This window comes from Heptranchias perlo, unplaced genomic scaffold (genome assembly GCF_035084215.1).
Source record: "Heptranchias perlo isolate sHepPer1 unplaced genomic scaffold, sHepPer1.hap1 HAP1_SCAFFOLD_44, whole genome shotgun sequence".
NCBI classification, from domain to species: domain Eukaryota; kingdom Metazoa; phylum Chordata; class Chondrichthyes; order Hexanchiformes; family Hexanchidae; genus Heptranchias; species Heptranchias perlo.
In genome coordinates, this window is record NW_027139453.1 from 4,873,768 (window position 1) to 4,890,852 (window position 17,085).

Consider the following 17,085-nt stretch of genomic DNA (forward strand, 5'->3'; position numbering starts at 1 on the left):
ATAGTGGGGAGCGATTCCTCTGGTGCGGGGAGAGCAGCTAAAATGAGAGCTCGGCCGTTCAGGGGTGATTTCAGGAAGCATTTCTTCACACAAAGGGGAGTGGAAATCTGGAAATTTCTCCACTAGAAAGCTGTTGAGATCAACTGAAAATTTCAAAACGAAGATTGATAGATTTTTGTTGGTCGAGGTTATTATGGGTTAGGGAACCAAGGCGGGTAAATGGAGTCAAGATACAGATTGGCCATGATTTAATTGAATGTCAGGACAGGCTCGAGAGGCTGAATGGCCTCCTCCGGTTCCTGTGTATCAAGTTCGAGGCGCTGAATGGCCTCCTTCTGTTCCTATATAACAGGCTCGATGCGCTGAATGGCCTCCTCCTGTTCCTGTGTAACAGGTTCGAGGGGCTGAATGGCCTCCTCCTGTTCCTATGTAACAGGCTCGAGGCGCTGAATGGCCTCCTTTTGTTCCTGTGTAACAGGTTCGAGGGGCTGAATGGCCTCCTCCTGTTCCTATGTAACAGGCGTGAGGCGCTGAATGGCCTCCTTTTGTTCCTGTGTAACAGGCTTGAGGCGCTGAATGGCCTCCTCCTGTTCCTGTGTAACAGGTTCGAGGGGCTGAATGGCCTCCTCCTGTTCCTATGTAACAGGCGTGAGGCGCTGAATGGCCTCCTTTTGTTCCTGTGTAACAGGCTTGAGGCGCTGAATGGCCTCCTGCTGTTCAAATGTAACTTGCTCGAGGGCTGAATGCACTCCTCCTGTTCCTTTATAACAGGCTCGAGGGGCGGAATGGGACTCCTCATGTTCCTGCGTAAGAATCACGAGGGACTGAATGGCCTCCTCCTGTTCCTGTGTAATAGGCTTGAGCAGGTGAATGGCTTCGACCTGATTCTGAGTACAACAGGTTTGAGGGAGCTGACCGTCCTCCTCCTGTTCCTAAAAATTTGGCTCGAGGGGCTGAATGACCTCTTCCTCTTCCTTATTAACAGGTTCGAGGAGCTGAACGACCTCCTCCTGTTCCTGTGTAACACGCTGGAGAGGCTGAATGGCCTCCTACTGCTCCCATGTAATTCGCTCGAGGGGCTGAATGGCCTCATCCTGTTCCTAAGCAACAGGTTCGAGGGGCTGAATGGACTCCTCCTGTTCCTATGTAACAGTCTCGATGGGCTGAATGGCCTGTTCTTGTTCCTGTGTAAAAAATTCGAGGCGCTGAATAGCCTCCTGCTGCTCCCATGCAACTTGCTCGAGGGGCTGAATGGCCTCCTCCTGTTCCTATATAAAAGGCTCGAGGGGCAGAATGGGCCTACTCCTGGTCCTGTGTATCAGGCTCGAGGGCTGAATGGCCTCCTCCTGTTCCTGTGTAACAGGCTCGAGGGGCTTAATGGGCTCCTGCTGTTCCAGTGCAACAGCCTTGAGGGGCTGAATGGCATCCTCCTGTTCCTGTTTCACAGGCTCGAGGGGCTGAATGGGCCTCCTCCAGTTCCTGTGTAGCAGGCTCTAGGAGCTTAATGGCCTCCTGCTGTTCCTCTGCAACAGCCTCAAGCGGCTGAATGGCCTCCTCCTATCCCGAGTAACAGGCTCGAGGTGCTTAATGGCCTCCTCCTCTTCCTATGTAAAAAGCTCGAGGGGCCGAATGGGCCTCATCCTGTTCCTGTGTAAGGCAGAAGGGGTTAATAGCCTCCTGCTCTTCCTGTGTAACAGGGTCGAGGGGCTGAATGGCCTCCACCTGTTCCTGCGTAAGAGTCACGAGGGGCTGAATGGCCTCCTCATGTACCTGTGTGATAGACTTGAGCAGGTGAAAGGCCTCTACCTGTTTCTGAGAAAACAGGTTTGAGGGAGCTGAACGGCATCCTCCTGTTCCTACACATTGGGCTCGAGCGGCTGAATGGCCTCCTCCTGTTCCTAAGCAACAGGTTCGAGGGGCTGAATGGACTCCTCCCGTTCCTATGTAACAGTCTCGAGGCGCTGAATAGCCTCCTGCTGCTCCCATGTAACTTGTTCGAGGGGCTGAATGGCCTCCTCCTGTTCCCATGTAAAAGGCTCGAGTGGTGGAATGGGCCTCCTCCAATTCCTGTGTAGCAGGCTCGAGGGGCTTAATGGATTCCTGCTATTCCTATGTACCAGGCTCGAGTTGCTGAATGGCCTACTGCTGCAACAGGCTCGAGTGGCTGAATGGCCTCCTGCTGTTCCAGTGCAACAGGCTCGAGGGGCTGAATGGCCTCCTGCTGTTGCTGTGCAACAGGCTCGAGTGGCTGAATGGCCTCCTGCTGTTCCAGTGCAACAGGCTCGAGGGGCTGAATTGCATCCTGTTGTTGCTGTGCAATAGGCTCGAGGGACTGAATGGCCTCCACCTGTTCCTGTGTAATAGGCTTGAGCAGGTGAATGGCCTCGACCTGCTTCTGAGTAAAACAGTTTTGAGGGAGTTGAACGGCCTCCTCCTGTTCCTACACATTGGGCTCGCGGGGTTGAATGGCCTCTTCATGTTCCTATGTGACAGTCTTGAGGGGCTGAATGGCATCCTCCTGTTCCAGTGTAACAGGCTTGAGAGGCTGAATAACCTCCTGCTGCTCCCATGTAAATCGCTCGAGGGGCTGAATGGCCTCCTCCTATTCCTAAACAACAGTGCTGAATGGCCTCTTCCTGTACCTATGTAACAGTTTCAAGGGGCTGAATGGCCTCGTCCTGTTTCTGTGTAACAGGTTCGAGGCGCTGAATGGTCTCCTGATGTTCCAGTGCAACAGGCTCGAGGGGCTGAATGGCCTCCTGTTGTTGCTGTGCAACAGGCTCGAGGGGCTGAATGGCCTCCTCCTGTACCTGTGTAATAGGCTTCAGCAGGTGAATGGCCTCGACCTGTTTCTGAATAAAACAGGTTTGAGGGAGCTGAACGGCCTCCTCCTGTTCCTACACATTGGGCTCGAGGGGCTGAATGGCCTCTTCCTCTTCCTAATTAACAGGTTTGAGGAGCTGAACGACCTCCTCCTGTTCCTTTGTAACAGGCTGGAGAGGCTGAATAACCTCCTGCTGCTCCCATGTAACTCGCTCGAGGGGCTGAATGGCCTCCTGCTGCTCCCATTTAACTCGCTCGAGGGGCTGAATGGCTTGCTCCTGTTCCCAAGCAGCAGGTTCGATGGGCTGAATGGCCTCTTCCTGTTCCTATGTAACAGTCTCGAGCGACTGAATGGCCTCCTCCTGTTCCTGTGTAACAGGCTCGAGGGACTGAATGGCCTCCTCCTGTTCCTTTTATAACAGTCTCGAGGAACTGAATGGCCTCATCCTGTTCCTCTGTAACAGGTTCGAGGCGTTGAATGGCCTCCTGCTGCTCCCTTGTAATTTGCTCGCGGAGCTGAATGGCCTCCTCCTAACAGGCTCGCGGTGCTGAATGGGCCTCATTCTGTTCCTGTGTAGCAGGCTGAAGGGGCGTAATGGCCATCTCCTGTTTCTATGTAAAAGGCTCGAGGGGCTGAATGGGCCTGCTCCAGTTCCTGTGTAGCAGGCTCTAGGGGCTTAATGGCCCCCTGCTGTTCCCGTGCAACAGCCTCAAGCGGCTGAAGGCCTCCTCCTGTACCTGTGTAACAAGCTCCAGTTGCTAAAAGGCCTCCTGCAGTTCCTGTGTGCCGGGCTCGAGAGGCTGAATGGCCTCCTGCTGTTCCTGTGCAACAGGCTCGAGAGGCTGAATGGCCCTCATTTTGTTCCTGTGTAACAGGCTCGAGGGGCTGAATGGCCTCCTGCTGTTCCTGTTTACCATGCTCGAGGGGCTGAATGGCAGAATCCTGTTCCTGTGTAACAGGCTCAAGGGGCTGAATGGCCTCCTGCTGTCCCTTTGTACCAGTCTCGTGTGGCTGAATGGCCTCTTCCTGTTCCTATGTAACAGTCTCGAAGGACTGAATGGCCTCCTCCTATTCCTGTGTAACAGGTTCGAGGGGCTGAATGGCCTCCAGCTGCTCCCTTGTAATTTGATCGAGGGGCTGAATGGCCTCATTCTGTTCCTGTGTAGCAGGCTGAAGGGGTGTAATGGCCTCCTCCTGGTCCTATGTAAAAGGCTCGAGGGGGTGAATGGCCTCCTTCTGTTCCTGTTCAACAGACTTGAGGGGCTTAATGGCCTCCTCCTGTTCCTCTGTACGAGGCTAGAGGGGCTTAATGGCCTCCTCCTGTTCCTATGTAACAAGCTCGAGGGGCTGAATGGCCCTCCTGCAGTTCCTGTGTACCAGGCTCGAGTGGCTGAATGGCCTCCTGCTGTTCCTGTTCAACAGGCTTGAGGGGCTTAATGGCCTCCTCCTGTTCCTCTGTACCAGGCTCGAGGGGCTTAATGGCCTCCTCCTGTACCGATGTAACAGGCTCGAGGGGCTGAATGGGCTTCATCTTGTTCCTGTGCAACAGGCTCGAAGGGCTGAATGGCCTCCTGCTGTTCCTGTGTACCAGGCTCCAGGGGCTGAATGGCCGCCTCCTGTTCCTGTGTAACAGGCTCAAGGGGCTGAATGGCCTCCTGCTGTCCCTTTTTACCAGGCTCGTGTTGCTGAATGGCCTCCTGCTGTTGCTGTGCAACAGGCTCGAGGGGCTTTTTGGCCTCTTCCTGTTCCTATGTTACAAGCTAGAGGGGCTGAATGGGACTCATCCTGTTGCTATGTAACAGGCTCGAGGGGCTGAATGGGACTCATCCTGTTCCTATGTAACAGGCTCGAGTGGCTGAATGGCCTCCTCCTGTTCCTGTGTAACAGGCTCGAGGGGCTGAATGGCCTCCTGCTATTCCTGTGCAACAGGCTCGAGGGGCTGAATGGCCTCCTGCTGTTCCTGTGTACCAGGCTCGAGGGGCTTAATGGCCTCCTCCTGTTCCTGTGTAACAGGCTCGAGCGGCTGAATGGCCTCCTGCTGTTCCTGTGTAACAGGCTCGGGGGGCTGATAGGCCTCCTGCCGTTGCTGTGCAACAGGCTCGAGGGGTTGAATGGCCTCCTCCTCTTCCTTTTTAACAGGTTCGAGGGACTGAATGGGCCTCTTCCTGTTCCTGTGCTCCTATCATTTCCGGTGATGGTCTATTTCTGGGTTGATTGAACAACAGATTGAAAACTCACCAACACAATCATTAAATTATCTTGGTGCAAAATTCTGCTGAACCGCCATAATTTCACAGATTTGTCCATTGTCTGTCTGATGCTCCGGCTTCATATGTTGTATAGAAATAAGAATAAAAGTCCGAGGAAAACCCAACTTGTTCTTGGAAGCTATTAGCGAGCCTGTCTGATCAAATGTTTCTTTTAAGACATTCTCACTCTTATCATAGAACCTTACAGCTCAAGAGGAGGCAATTGGGTCCATCTTGCCTGAGCTGGCTCTTTGAAAGAGCTGTCCAATTAGTCCCACTCCCCCCTGATCTTTCCCCATAGCCCTGCAAATTTCTCGGCTTCCATTGCCGTATCCCCCACTATCAACATCCTGGGGGACACCATTGATGAGAAACCTAACTGGACCAGCCATATAAGTACTGTGGCGACAAGAGCAGGTCAGAGGCTGGGTATTCTGCGTCGAGTGACTCACCTCCTGACTCCCCAATGCCTTTCCACCATCTACAAGAGACAAGTCAGGAGTGTGATGGAATACTCTCCACTTGCCTGGATGAGTGCAGCTGCAACAACACTCAAGAAGCTCGACACCTTCCAGGACAAAGCAGCCCGCTTGATTGGCACCCCATCTCGCACCATAAACATTCACTCCCTTCACCATCGGCGCACTGTGGCTGCGGTGTGTACCATCCACAGGATGCACTGCAGCAACTCGCCAAGGTTTCTTTAATAGCACCTCTGAAACCCACGACCTCTACCAACTAGAACGACAAGGGCAGCAGGTACATGGGAGCAACACCACCTGCACGTTCCCCTCTAAGTCACATACCATTCCGACTTGGAAATATATGGGCCGTTCCTTCATCGGCACTGGGTCAAAATCCTGGAACTCCCTTCCCAACAGCACTGTGGGAGAACCTTCACCACACGGACTTTAGCGGTTCAAGAAGGCAGCTCAACACCACCTTCAAAAGGCGAATTAGGGATGGGCAATAAATGCTAGCCTTGGCTTCGACGCCCACATCCCATGAACGAATATAAAAAATAAATTATGCAGCATATTCCCTTTTGAATGTTACTATTGAATTTGCTCCCACCACCCCAACAGGCAGTGCATATCAAACCTTGAAAACTCGCTGCCCGAAAAAATTCTCCTCATCCACCCACGGTTCTTGTGCCAATGACGTTAAATCTGGTTACAGACCCTCCTACCACTGGAAACCGTTTCTCCTTATTTGCTCCATCTAGACCCTCGTGGCTTTGAACATCTGTATCAAATCTACGCTTAACCTACTCCGCACTAAGTAGAACAACCCCAGCACCTCCAGTCTCTCCAAGTAACTGAAATCCCTCATCGCTGGCACCATTCTAGTAAATCTGCCCGAGCCTTTTCTGCTCTAAGGAGAAAACCGCGGCTTTTCCTGTCCCTTCACGTAACAGGTCGCTCAACTGACGAAGGGCATTCAAGTTCGCAGAATCAAAAGGGGAGAAAACACCACGGGACAGAGAACGATTGATGAATCCATCAAGAGAAGGTAGCTGAGTGATCGGCAGCAACAAACACTGTCCTTTCAAGCGTACCTGAAGCAACCATCACGCCGTAAACCATCCAGCCATCCATCCATCCATTCATACATCCAACCATCCATCCAGCCATTCAACAATCTATCCATCCATCCATCCAGTCATCCAAACATCCACGCATTCATTCATCCAACCAGTAATACATCCACCCATCCACCCATCCATCCATAAAGCCATCCATCCAGACAGACATATATCCATCAATTCTTCCATACAACCATCCATCCATTCACCCATCCATCCAGCCAGCCATCCATTTAACCATCCAACCATCCATCCATTCAACCACCCATCCATCCAGCCAGCCATCCATTTAACCAACCATCCATCCAACCACACAGACATCCATCCATCCATTCAACCAACCATCCATCCACCCATCCATCCATTATTCTATCCATCCATGCAACCATTCAAACATTAATCAATCCATCCATCCATCCATCAAAACCACCATTCTTCCATCCAACCAGCATCCACCCATCCATGATTTCATCCAGCCAGACATTCCACCATCCACCATCCATCCATCCATCCATCCATCCTGCATCCAACCATTCATCCATCCAACCGCGCATTCATTCATCCATCCATCCATCCAACCATCCTGCATCCAACCATTCATCCATCCACCAATCCATCCATCCATCCTGCATCCAACCATTCATCCATCCAACCGCGCATTCATTCATCCATCCATCCATCCAACCATCCATCCATCCACCCATCCATCCATTCATTCATCCATCCATCAATCCACCCATCGATCCACCAATCCATCCATCCACCCATCCATCCATTCTCACATCCATCCACCCACCAAACCATCGAACCAGCCATTCATCCATCCATCCATTCACAAACCCATCCACCCATCGGTCCATCCACCCATCCATACATCCAGCCATCCGTCCATCCATCCATCCATCCATCCACAAACCCATCCATCCATTCAACGATCCATCCATCCGTGCATCCATCCTTCCATCATCCATCCATGAAACCATCAATCCATCCACCCATTCATCTATCCATCCACTCATCCAAAACATCCATCCACCAATGTATCCATCCAACCACCCACCCACCCATCCATCCATCCATCCATTCAAAAATCCATCGATCCATGCACCTATCCATTCATTCATCTATCCATACATTCATCCATCCATCCACCCATCCGCCCATCCATCCATTCATCCATTCAACCATCCAATCATCAATTCATTCTTCCAACCATCTATCTATCCACCCATCCTCCAACCAACCATCCTCCATCCATCCAAACATCCATCCTTCCATCCATCCATCAATCCATCTATCCAAACATCCATCCATCCACCCATCCGCCCATCCATCAATCCATCTATCCAAACATCCATCCATTCATCCATCCATCAATCCATCTATCCAAACATCCATCCATCCATCCATCCATCCATCCATCTATCCAAACATCCATCCATCCATCCATCCACTCATCCACATATCCATCCATCCAAACATCCATCCATCCACTCAACCATCCACCCATCCATCCACCCAACCATCCATCCTCCCATCCATCAGTCCAATCATTCATCCATCCATCCGTCCATCCACCCTCCATCCATCCATTCATCCATCCATCCAAAAAGCCATCCATCCATTTATACATGAATCCATCCATCCATGCACCAATCCATCCACCCATCCTCCCACCCATCCATCTATCCATCCATCTATCCATCCGCATATCCATCCATCCAAACATCCATCTATCCATCCATCCATCTATCCATCCATCTATCCATCCGCATATCCATCCATCCAAACATCCATCTATCCAAACATTCATCCATCCACCCATCCACATATCCATCCACCCATCCACATATCCATTCACCCATTCATCCACCCAACCTGCCATTCACCAACCCATCCATCCATACATCGATCCACCCATCTACTCATGCACCCATAAATACATCCATCCATTTACCAATACATCCACCCATCCATCCTTTCACCCACCAATCCATCCATCCGTCAATCCACCCATCCATCCATACATCAATGCATCCATCCATCCATCCACCTATCCACCCATACATCCGTCCATCCATCCACCAATCCATCCACCCATCCATCCATCCTTCCTACCACCAATCCATCCATCCATCCTTCCTTCCAACATTCCATTCTTCCAACCATCCAGTCAACCATCCATCCATCCATTCATCCATCCGGCCATCCATCCAAACATCCATCTATCCATCCATCCATCCATCCATCCATCCATCTATCCATCCACATATCCATCCATCCAAACATCCATCTATCCAAACATCCATCCATCCATCCATCCATCCATCCATCCATCCACGCATCCACATATCCATTCAGCCATCCATCCATCCAACCTGACATTCACCAACCCATCCATCCATACATCGATCCACCCATCTACTCATGCACCCATGAATACATCCATCCATTTACCAATACATCCACCCATCCATCCTTCCACCCACCAATCCATCCATCCGTCCATCCATCCATCCATCCATCAATGCATCCATCCATCCATCCACCTATCCACCCACACATCCGTCCATCCATCCACCAATCCATCCACCCATCCCTCCATCCTTCCTACCACCAATCTATCCATCCATCCTTCCATCCATACATACATACATACATCGATCCACCCATCCATCCATCCACCAATCCATTCACCCATCCATCCATCCTTCCTTCCACCATTCCATTCTTACAACCATCCAGCCATCCATCCATCCATCCACTCATCCATCCGTCCATCCATTCACCAATCCATTCATCCACCCATCCATCTATCCATCCATCCTTCAATCCATCAATACATCCACACATCCATACATCCTTCCATCCAAAAATAATTCCATCCATCTATTCACCCATCAATCATCCACCCATCCATCCATCCATCTAACCTTCCATCCAATAATCCATCCACCCTTCCATCCACTAATCCATCCACCCATCCATCCTTCCACCCATCCATCAATCCATCCATCCATCCATCCATCCATCCATCCACCAATCCACCCATCCACACATTCATCCATCCACCCATCCACCAATCCACCCATCCACACATTCATCCATCCAACCATCCACCCATCCATTCATCCACCCATCAATCCAACCACCCACCCATCAATCCACCCATCCACCCACACATCCATCCACTCACCCATCCATCCACCCATCCACCCATCCATTCATCTAAACATCCATTCATCCAACCATGCTTTCTTCCATCCACAAATCCATCCATCCATCCTTCCATCCATCCATCCACCAATCCATTCAGCCATCCATCCATCCTTCCATCCACCAATCTATCCATCCATCCATCCATCCTTCCATCCACCAATCCATCCATCCATCCATCCATCCATCCATCCATCCATCCATCCATCCACCCATCCATCCATCCATTCACGCATCCGTCCATCCATCCACCCATCCATCCATCCACTCACGCATCCATCCATCCATCCATCCATCCATCCACCCATCCATCCATCCACTCACGCAACCGTCCATCCATCCACCCATCCATTCATCCATCCACCCCACATCCAACCATCCACCCATCCATCCAACCATCAATCCATCCAAACATCCATCCAACCACCCACCAAACAATCCATCCATCCATCCATCCACCCCCCCATCCAACCATCCACCCATCCATCCAACCACCCATCCATCCAACCATCAATCCATCCAAACATCCATTCAACCACCCACCCATCCATCCATCCACCCATCCATTCATCCACCCATCCATCCATCCACTCACACATCCGTCCATCCATCCACCCATCCATTCATCCATCCACCCCACATCCAACCATCCACCCATCCATCCAACCATCCATTCATCCAACCATCAATCCATCCAAACATCCATCCAAAGCCCCATCCAACCATCAACCCATCCATCCAACCATCCATCCATCCAACCATCAATCCATCCATCCATCCATCCAACCCCCATCCAACCATCCACCCACCCATCCACCTACCAATCCATCCATCCATCCACCCACCCATCCTTCCACCCATCCATCCATCCATCCATTCACCCATCCATCCAACCATCCCTCTATCCAATCATCTATCCATTCATCTATCAATCTATCTATCTATCTCCAGCTGTCTATCTATCTGCAGCTATCTATGTCTATCTCTCTATCTATATATCTAATTATCTATGCAACGATATTCAGTTATCCGTTTATCTATCCCTCCATCACTCTATCTATCTCTCACTACATCGATCTATCTATTTCTCGAATCAACTCTATCTATCTATCTATCTATCTATCTATCCATCTCCATATATCTATCTATTTATCTCTCTCTATATCTCTCCATCTATCAATCAATCAATCACTCTCTCTAACTTTTTATCTATCTATCTCTCTATATATCTATCTATGTATCTATATATCTTTCTATCTATAAAGCACTCCAACTCTCTCTATATATCTTTGTCACTATCAATCTATCTATCTCCAGTTATTATCTATCTCTATATCTCCCTCTCCATCTCTATCTCTCTTTCTTTCAATATATCTCCATATATCTGTCCTTCTGTCTGTCTTTTTATCTATCCATCTATCTATCTTTGTATCTATCTATCTATCTATCTATCGATCTCTCTATGTCTCTATCTATCTATCTATCGATTTATCTACCTATCTCTCTAAACATATTTCTATCTCTCGCTATCAATCAATATATCCATCCATCTCTCTATCTCACTCTATCTATCGATCTATTCATCCATCTATCTTTAGCTATCTATTTATCTCTCTATGTATCTATCTATCGACCACCCTATCTTTTTATATCTATCTCTCTATCTATTTACCGATCTATGTATCGATATATCTCTATCTATCTTTCGCTCTATCAATCAATCTATCTATCCACCAATCTCTTTATCTATGTATCGATACTTCCCACTATCTCTCTCTCTCGCTAACTGTCTCTATCTATCTTTCTCTCTATCAATCTATCTATCTATCTATCTCTCTCTCTATCCATCTCTCGATCTATCTCTCTTTCTATCTCTCTCTCTCTCTCTATCGAACTTTCTCTCTCTATCTCGATCTATATCTATCTCTCTCTCCATCTAGCTCTCCATCTATCTCTCTCTCTCTAGCTCTCTATTTATCTAACTGTCTTTCTCTCTCTATCTATCTTTCACTATCTCTATCGATCTATGTCTCTATATATCTCTCTATATATCTCTCTATCTATCGCTACCGCCCTCTATCTCGATCGCCATCTCTCCCTAAATCTTTCTCTATCTATTTATCCTATCTATCTATCCATCTTTATCTCTATCGATCTATCTATGTCTCTGTCAATCTACCTCTCTCTATCTCTATCTATCTATCTATCTATTTATTTATTTATCTAACTATTTATCATTCTATCTCTCTATCTATCCATCTCTTTATCTATCTCTCTATCTATCTATCTATCCATCAATCTATATAACTATCTATTTCTATTTATATCTCTATCTATCTATCCATTGATCTTTCTATCTATCTATCTATCCATTGATCTATCTATCTATCGATCCATCTATCTATCTTTTTATTTAACTTTCTATCTCTTTACTTATCTATCTATCTATCTATCTATCTCTTTATCTACCCATCTCTCTATTTATCTCTCTATCTATCTAGCGCTTTATTTATCTATCAATCTCTCTATCTATTTATCTCAATCTGTCTATATCTATCTATCTATCTATCTGTCCATCTAATTCTATTGATATCTCTATCTATCTATCCATTGATCTATCTATCTATCTATCTATCCATCTCTCTATCTATCTATCGATCCATCTATCTATCTTTTTATTTAACTTTCTATCTCTTTACTTATCTATCTATCTATCTATCTAGCTCTTTATCTACCCATCTCTCTATTTATCTCTCTATCTATCTAGCGCTTTATTTATCTATCAATCTCTCTATCTATTTATCTCAATCTGTCTATATCTATCTATCTATCTGTCTATCTATTTATATTTATGTCTCTATCTATCTATCTCTCTATCTATCGATCTATCTATCTTTCTATCTATCTATCTCTCTCGCTCCCTACCTACCTATCTCTATCTATATGTCTATCTCTCTCTCTCTCTCTCTCTCTCCCCCTCTCTATCTATCGATCTACCTATCTCTATCCATCTATCCACCAGATCTGCAGGTGGACAGACTCGTTTACGGAACGGACACATCACACACCCGACAGCAGGTGGGAGCAGAGATTCCATTTGTTGAACTTGAGCTCCAGTCGGAAAGAGCTCAACAACGGAAAAGGTAGAAAGAAAGAAAGATTGAATGAACGAAAGGGAGAAAGAATGCATGAAAGAAAGATGGAAAGCAAGATTACAAGAAGGGAAGAAAGAAAAATAGAAAGAAAGAGATTAATAAAAAAGAAAGTTTGATTGGATGAAAGGAAGAAAAAGGATGGTAGGAAAGAAAAGCTTTGGGTGCTGCAAAGGCAATCAGTAACTTTGTTGATCACATCCAACAGCCACATTTATTTGCACTGAGGTTATCTCTTGCCCGGGCACGGAGACAGCTGCAGGGGGTCTGTAAACCACAGAGGAGGAAATGAGAAACAACAGCTCAGTCTGCCAAACTTCAAACCGAGAGCGCCGTGTCAACAAGCGCATTCGTTTGAACCGCAGAATGAAACTCGGGCGGAGTGACCTACTTTCCAAACCATGCGCAATACTGCACTGCACCATTTAAATGTTCAAAACCCACCACTTCCGCATGAACTGTTTCCGTGCACCTGCACAATTTGTTCAGTTCGAGTCCGTTTTGAGTCAATATTTTCCAGAGACGTTTGATCAACCAACGGAATTGATACTGGGCATGAATTTTAAGGTCAATACATATCAGCTCTCTGTCGCCGGTTTTGCAATCAGCAGTCGATTGGTTTGAAAAACAAAATAATATTTTTTGCATATTAAAAGATATAAGTAAACTTTGTCCTCGACTCCCCCTTTCCTTCTTGGCACCAACCCTGTTACTACGACGTGATGATTCTTCCTTTTTTCCAATTAAGCTGTTCGTTGAAAAAAAAATCGAAAAGGGAAGAGACAAATTCTTGGACAAAGGGAAAGGAGGCAACGAGAGATCGGAGAGCAAGAGAGAGAAAAAGAGAGAGAGAAAGAGACGGAAGGAGAGAGCGAGACAGAAAGTTAAAGATATGGAGAGAGAGTCAGCGAGATGAAGAGAGACACAGAGAGACAGACAGAGAAAGAGACAGAGAGACATAATGAGAGAGAGACAGGGAGAGAGAGAGAGTGACAGAGACAGACGGGAGACAGTGACAGAGAGAGAGATATGTAGAAATAGAGAGACAGAGAGGGAAGGCAGAGGGAGAGATAGTTAGAGATAGAAAAAAAAGACAGACAAAGAGAGATAAAGACAGTGTGGGAGAGAAACAGAGCGTTAGAGAGAGAGAGACAGAAGGAAAGAGGCAGGGATAGAAAGAGAGAGGCGGGGGATGGTAGAGGAAGAGTGACAGGAGATGGAAAGTAAAGCGAGGCAGTGGGTTAGAAAGAGAGAGAAGCATGGAGATTGGATGAGAGGCAGTAAAACAGAGAGAGGCAGGGGATAAAGAGGGGGGCACTGAGAGATATAAACATAGGCAAGTGACAAATAAAAGAAAGAGAGGAATATAAAGAGGGAGAGAGAAAGGTACGGTATAGAAAGAGAGAGAGATGCAGCGAGATTGAAAGAGAGAGACAAAGCGATACACACAATAGGCTGGGGGATAGAAAGAGAGACAGAAGCGCGAGAGGGAGGCTGGGGCGATAGAGAACGTGTCGGAAAGAGTGGAAGGGAGTTAGAACAGAGGGCAGATAGTGGAAAACACAGCGAGAGAGAAGCAGAGGAATAGAAAGAGAAAATGATAGAATGTGTCTGAGAAAAAAGTGTTCCCAGTGACCTAAACATGCAGTATGTGTAATCGCATCAAATTAGTTTCAAGATTGAATCGATATTTATGTGCATCAACCATTCTCCCAATAAATATCTCTTTCACTGTCTATATTAAATGACAATATGTTCATATCCTGGGGAAACTAGGTCAGTTTGTAATATTAAGTATCAGGAAGTACAGAGAGTACAGGGATGACGTAAAAAGAAAATAAGGAAAGTAAAGAGAGGGCATGAAAAATATCAACTAGTAATATTAAAGAAAACCCAAAGTTGTTTTGTCAGTACATTAAGAACAAGAGGATAGCTAAGGAAAAGGTGGGATCTATCAGGGATGATAAGGGTAACTTGTGTGTACAAGCAGAGGATGTGGGTAGGGTTTTAAATCAATATTTTGTCTCCGTATTCACAAAGGAACGGGATGATCCGGACGTAGTAATTAGAGAGGAGAGCTGTGAAATATTGGATAAGGTAAACATAACGAGAGAGGAAGTACCAGAGGGACTGGAATCCTTGAAAGTTGATAAGTCACCAGGGTCGGATGGATAGTTTCCTTGGATATTGAAGGAAGCCAGGGAGGAAATATGGATGCTCTGAGGATCATTTTCCATTCCTCATTAGATACAGGGGAGGTACCGGAGGAATGGAAGACTGCAAACGTAGTACCATTGTTTAAAAAGGGTACGAGGGCAAGGATCGAACAATTATAGGCCAGACAGTCTCACCTCGGTGGTGGGTAAACTATTAGAATCAATACTGAGAGATAGGATTATTTGTCACTTGGAAAGGCATGGTTTAATCAGGGATAGTCAGCATGGATTTGTTCAGGGAAGGTCATGCGTTACAAATCTGATTGAATTCTTGGAGGAAGTGACAAGGAGGATTGATGAGGGTAGTGCAGTGAATGTTTTCTACATGGATTTTAGTGAGGCATTTGACAAGGTCCCACATGGCAGGCTGGTTAGGAATATAAAGGCCCATGGGATACAGGGAAATGTGGCGGATTGGATCCAAAATTGGCTCAGTAACAGGAAACAAAGGGTAAAAGTCGATGGATGTCTTTGCGAATGGATATCCGTTTCCAGTGGTGTGCCATAGGGCTCAGTGTTGGGTACCTTGCTGTTTGTGGTATATATTAATGATTTGGACTTGAATGCAGGGGGCATGGTTGGCAAATTTGCAGACGGCACAAAAATTGGCCTTGTAGTTGATAGTGATGAGGAGAGCTGTAGACTCCAAGAAGATATCAATGGTTTGGTGGAGTGGGCGGAAATGTGGCATATGGAGTTCAACCTGGAGAAGTGTGTGATAATGCAATTAAGGAGGGCAAACAATAAAATGGAATACGCAGTTAACGGGAATATATTGAGAGGGGTAGAGGAAGTGAGAGACCTTGGAGTGCATGTGCACAGGTCCCTGAAAGGGGCAGTTCAGGTCGACAAGGTTGTGAAAAAGGCATACGGAATGTTCTCCGTTATTAGCCGAGTGATAGAATACAACAGCAGGGATGTAATGTTTGAACTGTACAAAACGCTGGTAAGGCCACAGCTGGAGTATTGTGCGCAGTCCTGATAACCACATTGCAGGAAGGACGTAATTGCTCTGGAGAGAGTGCAGAGATGATTTACAAGAATGTTGCCATGGCTTGAAAATGCAGCTACGAGGAGATATTAGATAGGCTGGGGTTATTTTCCTTGGCGCAGAGGAGGCTAAGGGGAGAATTGATTGAAGTGTACAAAATTATGAGGGGCCGAGATAGAGTAGACAGGAAGTACCTGTCTTCCCGATCGGGGAGTTCAAGAACGAGAGCACATAGATTTATGCTGATTGGCTGAAGGATTCAAGGGGACATGAGGAAAAACTTGTTTACCCAGTGGGTGGTGTGTGTATGGAATTCGCTTACCGAATAGGTGGTAGAGGCAGGGACCCTCAACTCTTTTAAAAAGTACCTGCTGCTGCAGTGCTGGAAGCTGCAGGGCTACGGACCGGGTGCTGGAAGGTGGGATTCGAATGGACACCTGGTTGTTTTTCTAGCCGGCGCGGACACGATGGGCCGAATGGCCCCCTTCTGTGCTCTATCTTTTCTATGGTTCTATGGTTCTACGAAGGACTGAACAGGCTGCGGCTCTTCTCTCTAGAAAAGAGAAGACTGAGGTGTGACCTGATTGGGTTTTTAAGATTATGAAAGGATTTAATGGGGTAGACGTGGAGAAGATGTTTCCACTTCCTCGGGAGACAAAACTAGAGGCCAAAAATCTAAGATAGTCACTAATAAATCCAATATGAAATTCAGGAGAAACTTCCTTACCCAGAGAGTGGTGAGAATGTGGAATTTGCTGCCACAAGGAGTGGTTGAGGCGAATAGTACGAATGGATTTGAGTGGAACCTGAATAAGTACACGAGGGAGACGAGGAGTGGAAGGATATGGTGAT

The 17,085-nt window shown here is 47.1% G+C and overlaps 2 long non-coding RNA genes across 2 annotated transcripts; both read left to right on the forward strand.

Annotated features, from left to right (window-relative positions):
- Positions 1 to 731: 731 nt before the first annotated feature.
- LOC137312961 (uncharacterized) lies at positions 732 to 5,222 on the forward strand. The gene is made up of 2 exons (XR_010960966.1): positions 732 to 4,288; positions 4,331 to 5,222. It is a non-coding gene; the product is annotated as an uncharacterized lncRNA (long non-coding RNA).
- Positions 5,223 to 5,521: 299 nt separating this feature from the next.
- LOC137312859 (uncharacterized) lies at positions 5,522 to 13,697 on the forward strand. Its single transcript, XR_010960855.1, has 2 exons — positions 5,522 to 6,585; positions 12,897 to 13,697. It is a non-coding gene; the product is annotated as an uncharacterized lncRNA (long non-coding RNA).
- Positions 13,698 to 17,085: the final 3,388 nt, after the last annotated feature.